Source organism: Microtus oregoni, unplaced genomic scaffold, assembly GCF_018167655.1.
Source record: "Microtus oregoni isolate MIOR12 unplaced genomic scaffold, Mior012 000002F_ref0000024, whole genome shotgun sequence".
Lineage (NCBI taxonomy): Eukaryota > Metazoa > Chordata > Mammalia > Rodentia > Cricetidae > Microtus > Microtus oregoni.
Window position 1 is genome coordinate 71,360,714 of NW_024543061.1, and position 9,385 is coordinate 71,370,098.

The following is a 9,385-nucleotide window of genomic DNA, read 5'->3' on the forward strand; positions in this document are numbered from 1 at the left end:
GCAAAAGTCACAGCACACTCAGAAAGAAAATAAACAATGTCAAACTCTCGTTTTCACATGCTGCCAGAATCAACCAACTCTAACACAACCAACAGAATTTCCCCAACAATCCCACTCTTAAGTCACACCATCGGAAATTCTCTAGAGTATATACAATCATGTGATAGAAAAATAATAACCTCAAAGACAGACACTACCTCAGAATAAAGGATTGGGCAAGGGTTTTCCAATCAAATGATTCTAAGAAACAAGCGGGGATGGCTATCCTAATATTTAACAAAATGGATTTCAAACTAAAATCAATCAGAAGAGATGGAGAAGGACATTTTATACTCATAATAGGAACAATTAATCAAGATGAAATTTCAATCCTGAATATTTATGACCCTAATGTAAAAGCACCCACACATGTAAAAGAAACACTACTAGAATTCAAATCACACATCAAACCCCATACATTAATAGTAGGAGATTTCAACACTACTCTCTCGCCAATGGACAGATCAACTAGACAGAAACTTAACATAGAAAAAAGATAACAGATATAATGAATCAAATGGACTTAACAGACATCTATAGAACATTCCACCCAAACAGGAAAGAATATACCCTCTTCTCAGCACCTCATGGAACCTTCTCAAAAACTGACCACATACTCAGTAACAAAGCAAACATCCACAGATACAAAAAAAAAAAAAAATGGAGTAACCTGTATCTTATCGGATCACCATGTAGTAAAGTTAGAATTTAAAAACAATACTACCCTTAGAAAGTCTACAAACTCATGGAAACTGAACAGTCAACTACTGAACCACCCCTCAGTCAAGGAAGAAATAAAGAAAGAAATTCAAGTCTTCCTTGAATTCAACATACCCAAACCTATGGGACTCTATGAAAGCAGTGCTAAGAGGAAATTTCATAGCTCTAAGTGCCCACATAAAGAAAACAATGAAAGCTCACAGTAGAGACTTAACAGCATGCCTGAAAGCTCTAGAAAAAAAAAAAAGAAGAAGAAGCAGACTCACCCAGGAGGAATAGAAGACTGGAAATAAACTGAGGGCTGAAATCAACAAAATAGAAACACAGAAAACAATTCAAGGAATCAATGAAACAAACAGCTGGTTCTTTGAGAAGATCAACAAGATTGACAAACCCCTATCTAAACTAATCAAAAGTCAGAAAAAGAACACCCAAATTAACAAGATCAGAAATGAAAAGGGGGACATAATAACAGACACTGAGGAAATTCAGAGAATCATTAGGTCTTACTACAAAAATCTGTACTCCACAAAATTAGAAAATGTAAAAGAAATGGACATTTTTTTAGACAGATACCATATACCAAAATTAAATCAAGACCAGGTGAGCAATTTAAATAGACCTATAAGTCACGAGGAAATAGTAGCTGTCATCAAAATCCTCTCAACAAAAACAAAAACAAAAAAAAAAAAAAAAGCAAGCCCAGGGCCAGATGGTTTTAGTGCAGAATTCTACCAGAACTTCCAAAAAGAGCTAATGACTATACTCCTTAATGTGTTCCACTTAATAGAAACAGAAGGGTCATTGCCAAACTCTTTTTTTTTTATTTTATTATTTATTTATTTATTTATTATGTATACAACATTCCTTCCATGTATGCTTGCATGCCAGAAGTGGGCACCAGATCTCATTACAGATGGCTGTGAGCCACCATGTGGTTGCTGGGAATTGAACTCAGGACCTCTGGAAGAGCAGTCAGTGCTCTTAACCTCTGAGCCATCTCTCCAGCCCCGCCAAACTCTTTTTATGAAGCTACAGTTACCCTGATGCGAAAACCACACAAAGACTCAACCAAGAAAGAGAATTACAGACCAATCTCACTCATGAACATCAATGAAAAAATTCTCAATAAAATACTGGCAAACAGAATCCAAGAACACATCAAAAAAATCATCCATTATGATCAATAGACTTCATCTCAGAGATGCAGGGCTGGTTCAACATACGAAAATCTATCAATGTAATCCATCATATAAATAAACTGAAAGAAATAAAAGCAGTTGTTACCTGTGTCTCTACCAGGAATGGATTCTGATGGAGGGAATTGATCCCCAAGTGAGGGATAAGTTGGTCTTTCCTGGTGTGTATCCTCTCAGAGCTCCCCAGGAGAAAAGGAACTGAGTCGCCTCTTCAGTGATACTCAAGTTCATGACTTCCCCTCCTTTTGAGCAAAGTGAAAAGAGGAAATTGTATGATGAAAGCGGATTCTAACAGAAAAAAAAAAAACCCACATGCCAGATGCTGCAAATCATGTCCATAATCAGTATTTGAAGACTGAAAAGATGGGACATTTGAAGAGAATGTAAAACCAGAGGTTCTTAGCAAAACCTCTAATGAAAAGACTTTTCTCTAATCCTAGTTTTGTAATCAACAGGTGGAAATTTTCTTTTAAACTACTATTTTGAAAACAAATATTTCTTGTTTTTGAAGTATGCTTATTACAACTAAGTGTGTTTTGTGGTACTTTTGAAGCACTCACATTTGCACTGTGAAACTTCTGGTACTAACTCTTTTTGATTTTTGTTCATGGATAAATTTACTTATAATGCTGATGTCATTTCACATAGAGGTCTTGCTGTTGACATTTTCATGGTGCTGGGATATCAAATCTAACACTGAGCATACTCAGCAAATACCTACCACTGAGCTACAGACACAGGCTTTGTTTTTTTCTTTCGTCTTGTTTTGAAGTTTGGTTTTTGATCTTTGCTTCTTTTTTTATTATTTTGTTTTCTTTTGTTTTGAGATAAGTGTATCATACTTAGTATGTAATCCAGGCTAACCTCAAACTCACTGTCCTCTTGCCTCAATCTCTTCAGTGCTAGAATTATAGTTGTTGTACCACCATACCAATTTACACCATGTTTCTCATTCTTTTCTAATAAATAATAAGAATTTTTAATTTTATAAATATTGAACTTTACAATTTTAAAGCCATATATATTAATCTCTTCTGTAAAGCATAAATTCATTAGGCTAATTATGTAACTCTTCTATGTTGGCATTTAAGTTGTTTACACTATTTTGTTCTTAAAATAAAAACTACATGGGGTATACTTTAGAGCATACTTAAAAAGTCATTTTACGTATGCAGTCATGGGATTAAAGGAGATACATATTTGAGAAACTCTGATATAAATTATCACACACTCTCTAGTTCATTTATGGTCTACCAGCTGGATGTGAAAATATTTCACAATAGATTTTTTTAGAAATGAGATAAGGTAAATTTTTCTTCTATGTGATTTTTAACCATAAATTTGTGAAGAAGAATTCCTGGAAAGAAACCACGTCTGCAAAGAATGATTTATTGTTAAAACTACAATGATGTCCCAGTCCAGCTGGCCTTGTGAACTCCCAATAGATCAGCCCCACTGTCTCAGTGGGTGGGTGCACCCCTCATGGTCCTGATTTCCTTGCTCATGTTCTCCCTCCTTCTGCTCCTCAATGGGACCTTGGGAACTCAGTACAGTGCTCCAGTGTGGGTCTCTGTCTCTATCTCCATCCATCGCCAGATGAAGGTTCTATGGTGATATGCACGATATTCATCAGTATGGCTATAGGATAGGGCCATTTCAGGTTCCGTATCCTCAGCTGCCCCAGGAACTAACTGGGGACATTGCCCTGGGCACCTGGAAGCCTCTCTAGGTTCAAGTCTCTTGCCAACCCTACGATGGCTCCCTTAATTAAGATATATGCTTCCCTGCTCCCATATCCACCCTTCCTTTATCCCAACCATGCCATTTTCCCAAGTTCCCCCCATCCTCCCCTTCTCACTTTTCTCTCCCCATCTCCCCTTAACCCCATCCCACCCCACCCCCAAGATCTCAATGTTTTGCCCAGCAATCTTGTCTACTTCCCATATCCAAGAGGATAACTATATGTTTTTCTTTAGGTTCACCTTATTTAGCTTCTTTAGATCACAAATTATAGACTCAATGTCCTTTATTTATGGATAGAACCCAATTATGAGTGAGTACATCCCATGTTCATCATTTTGGGTCTGGGTTACCTCACTCAGGATAGTGTTTTCTATTTCCATCCATTTGCATGCAAAATTCAAGATGTCATTGTTTTTTACCGCTGAGTAAACTCTAATGTGTATATATTCCACACTTTCTTCATCCATTCTTCCATTGAAGGACATCTAGGTTGTCACCAAGGCCAACTGGACTGGGACTGAAAAAGCATGGGATAAAACCGGACACTCTGAACATGGCGGACAATGAGGGCTGATGAGAAGCCAAGGACAATGGCACTGGGTTTTGATCCTACTTCATGTTCTGGCTTTATGGGAGCCTAGCCAGTTTGGATGCTCACCTTCCTAGACCTGGATGGAGGGGGGAGGACCTTGGACTTTCCACAGGGCAGGGAACCCTGACTGCTCTTCGGACTGCAGATGGAGGGGGAGAGGAGTGGGGAGAAGGGGAGAGGAGTGGGAGGAGGGGGAGGGAAATGGGAGGCTGGGAGGAGGTGGAAATTTTTTTTCAATAAAAAATTAATTAATTAAAAAAACTACAATGATGTGAGCTAGGCAGTAGTGGCACATGCCTTTAATCCCAGCACTCAGGAGGCAGAAGCAGGCTGATCTCTGTGAGTCCAAGGCCAGCCTGGTCTACACATCGATTTCTAAGACAGCCAGAACTGTTACACAGAGAAATTGTCTTGAAAAAGTCAAAATCAAAACAAGCAAAAAACTACATTGATGTGGAGAAATTGGAATGTTGTAAGTTCAGGGTCTGACTACATTACACAGAATAGCTTTAGCCCTCTAAATAGCCATTCCTGAAATCTATTAACTTAGCAGACCACTAATGTCCAGCATGCACTAAGAATGTCATCTGGTGAACTATGGAAAAGCGTCCCTCATCTTGCTGTAATCATCTCTCTAATGTGCCCAACAATATATATGCTAAATCTGCCTTTCTCGGTTCTGTAAAACTACAAAACTTCATGAAACTGCTTCCACGTTGGAATACGAAGCCATGGTCACTCAAAATGGCTCCAGAATAAACCAATATTCCCTTTAAGGTAAAAGTTTTCAACCTTTCTAATGCTTCAAACCCTTTAATATAACTCCTCATGCTGTGGTTACTCCCAACCATAAAATTATTTTGTTGTGACTTCCTGACTGTAATTTTGCTACTGTTATGAATCCTAAGATAAATTTCTGATATGAATGATATCTAATATTTGGCCCTGGGGAAAGGATCTTTTGACCCCCAAAGGGATCAAGACCCACAGGTTGAGAACCACTGCTTTAAGGCAAAAGCTGTTTTTTAAATCAATAGATCTTCATTCAAAACTCTTGCTGTGTATATCGCCAATGAGGCCTCACATTCTAACACTGAATGCTGAAGATTTTAGAAACTTCATTGGGACTGGAAGTATCGTTCAGAGATAACCCAAAGTACCACAATAAAATAATAATTAATAATAATATTAGAGGAAGAAAGGGAAGGAAGATTATTTAAATTCTATGGTCTGTCATCATAAGCTAACTCTTGCCAGAATATGATCAAATCTCTCACTAAACTTTACTTTCTTTGACTTTAATTTTTCTAAGTCACTAGCTTGTTTTTGATTAAACCAATTTAAATTGTCCTTCAATCAAGTGACAGGGGTTATTGGAGCACTGGGGGATGGGGGATGGGCAGTGTCTGGAAAACAGAAGAGGAACTGACTTGCAATGATAAGTGTGACCCCCTACTTGAACAGGCCAGAGGTAAACTTCCTGCTTCTGTCTTCCTTTATTAATGTCTGGCCAATCATTAATCACCACTCTTTTAGTCTTCATTCACTTCCACCTCCAATGTATGCTCATATCTACTCCTGGTCTCAACACTGGGCTGTGCTGCCTCTGTCTCTCATGGCCAGTTTCTGTCTAAGATTGTTTTTTTATAGACTTAAAAAAAAACATTAATTTTGTAGGTCACTAGTCTTTATGTGCCCCCTACTTTTACCCACTCAGACATCTCACAGGTCCCCTTGATGTTCTTAAACCATAGTATCTCTAAGTCGCTACACAAATCTGCCATTGTCCTACCCCAGAGGTCCAGACATTAACTCAACAGAATAAGTGAACTTCCTTGGTTGCAGAGTGAATGTTTCCAGAATACCTCCCACTAGTTACTCTTGTCTCTGTCCCCTAATCCAGAGGGAATCTCTGTCTCTAGTCTTCACACACACACACACACACACACACACACACACACACCTTGAAGAATATTATTTAAAGATATGTTACGATTGTTTCTGTTGTGGAATATTTGTGAAATGATCCAAAGATGTGTCATATTCTATTATGTTACATTTGTTTAGCTCTGTGAAGCTGTGTTACGTTGCCTTTCTAAAACATCTGATTGGTCTAATAAAGAACTGAATGGCGTAAAGTGAGGCAGGAGAAAAGATAGGTGGGGCTGGCAGGCAGAGAAAATAAGTAGGAGGAGCAAGAAAAATAGAAAGGAGGCCTCCAGAGGTCAGCTACAGAGCAAGCCATGGAGTAAGAAGTAAAGATATATATATATGGAATAGAGAGAGATAAAAGCCCAGAGGCAAAAGAAGGTAGACAGGAGAATTTAAGAAAAGCTGTCAAGAAACAAGCCAAGCTAAAGCTGTGGATTCATAAGAAAGAATAAGCCCCCATGTGATTTATTTGGGAACTTGGTGGTGGACGCCAAAAAGAGCAAAGAGTAAAGCACTAACAACACACACACACACCACCAAAACCAAGAAATGAAAGAAAAGAGATTTAAGAAAGCTATGCTTGGAGAAAATGGTAAGTGGGGGTGCAGGAGCAGCCATACTGGAGAATGTGGCAGACACTGTGTCCCAATGTTGTCAGGCTTCCCAAAAGAAAACACTGTGAAGAAGTCATCTGATATCTTCTTTCCTGCTCCCAGGCAAGAGGATTGGCTCCAGAGAGGTCCCCAGGTATCCAAGGGGATGACCCAAACTAGGACCCTGGGCAGTGGAGGAGAGGGTGCCTGAACTGGCCTTGTCCCGTAGTCAGATTTACTATCTTGAATATCACCATAGAACCTTTGTCGACGATAAATAGAGATAGAGACAGAGACCCACATCAGAGCACTGGACTGAGCACCCAAGGTCCAGATGAATAGCAGAAGGAGGGAGAATATGAGCAAAGAAGTCAGGACCACGAGGGGTTGGTCCACTCACTGAGACAGCGTGCCTGATCTAATGCGAGCTCATCAAAGCCAGCTGGACTGGGACTGAACTAGCATGGGATCAAACCGGACTCTCAGAATGTGGCTGACAATTGGGGCAGACTGAGAAGCCAATGATAATGGCACTGTGAATTGTCTCTACTGCATGTACTGGCTTTTTGGGATCCTAGTCTCTTTGGATGTATACCTTCCTAAGCCTTGATGGAGAGGGAAGAACATTGGACTTCCCACAGGGCAGGGTACCCTGTCCTCTCTTATGACTGGAGGGGGAGGGGAGAGAATGTATGGGGGAGGGGAGGGAAATGGGAGGAGGGGAGGAAGCAGAAATTTTGAATGGTATTGTTTATAAAGCAATAAAAAATAAAATAAAATAAAATAAGATAAAAATAATATTGCAATATGAAAAAAAAAGTCATCTGATTTACTCAAGGATACCTTGTAACTCTGGACCTATAAATAAAGACTTCCAGAATACAGAGAATATGAATACATGTGTACTCAGAAGGGCCAGTGTTTTAGCTTTCCACAAAGCATGCACCTGGAGAGACATTAGTGGAAACACCTACAAGCTCCTGACTTCAGGTATGTCCCATCATTCACAGAGTTTTTGACTACAGCAAAAGAGAAACGCAACTTCTCTTCAGGCTTTTTGTCAAGATTTAACAAGATATACAAATAGCTTTTTGTTTTGTCTTGTTTTGTTTTGTTTGAGGCAGGGTCTCACTATGTAGTCCTGGCTGACCTGGAATTCACTATGTACACCTGGTTTGCCTGGGACTCTCCTGCCTGTCTCCCAAATGTTAAGGGTGTGAGCCACCAGGTCCAGCTTCACAAATAAAGTTTTTAATCATAACCTGGAAAATGGAACTTGCATTCAACATTAAACATTATATTTCAAGTCCAAGACTCTAATCTTTCATTATCATATAAGTTTGAGCAAAACACTGCATCTTAAAGATTCTTTTTTTTTTCCTAAAGTGGAGAGAATGTGTCACCTACTTCCTAGGGTAAAAATAACTGCAGAACTGCAACCAGGAAATAGAGACAAAAGCTCTTAGATGTAGGAGCTGGAGAGATGGCTCGGCAGCTAAGAGCATTAACTGCTCTTCCAGAGAACCCAGGTCCAATTCCCAGCACCCTCACAGCAGCTAACAACTGTCTGTAACTCCAAAATCTGACACTCTCACACAAACATACAGCAGGCAAAACACCAATGCACATAATAAAATAAAAATAACATTTTAAAAAAGCTCTTAGATTTCAAAATAACTTTTCTTAACACTTCCTAGCCTGCAGATACTTCTCTAACCCACAGAATGAGTTAGGTTTTCTCTCCGACCCTATCAAAAAGTGCAGGTGTTTGGAAGAACAGCATGAGGATAGCAGATGAGCCAAAGCCGAAAACTGAGAGATCTATCTATAGCAGTGATTCGCTGCTGCTCAAGAAACTCACACTGTTGCTCCATAGCCAAGGACTTATGTCACACTTGCCCACGGATATATTTATGGTGCTGTTTACACCCTTGTGACTGCTGAGAAGGAGTCATCCTCACCAAGGAGGCTGAGCAAATGCAGCGCCAGCTTCTCTGAGCTTTCTCCATACTGTTTGTGACTCTAACGTTATGCAAAGTCTGTGAGCAAGCAATCCCCATTTGTTTTACTTGTTACTGTTACCAAAGCATGAACAGGATGTGGTCTGCTTACCAATGTGCTTGATAAGGAACAGTAGCTAACAAAAAACTGGACACAGGATGGAAATTTTTTGGTTGAATACCGAGACAGAATGCCAATAACTGTAAAGTCAAATTAGCAGCAGATTCTTCTGAGCTCTGTAACTAAGCTCTGAAGGGCTAGAAAACTCTAAACTGGTAATGAGCACAATTAGCATTGGAAGACAGTCACTTCAGAAGGAATGGACTGACACTCCCATTGTGGCTGTTTGACCGAAGTGCAGCACAAAATACTGAACTTCAAATGACCAGCTTATAAAACAGAAAGCTGGAAAACTTAAGGAAATGTTTTGTTTTCTTGAATTATGTCTTCCAAATTCATTTTTGTAAAAATAAACCCAAAAAACTACACAGACAAACATGCACACACATGCTCGCACACACAAATATATATTCTTCATTTTTCTGTTTCTTTGCTGTAAAGGCCTT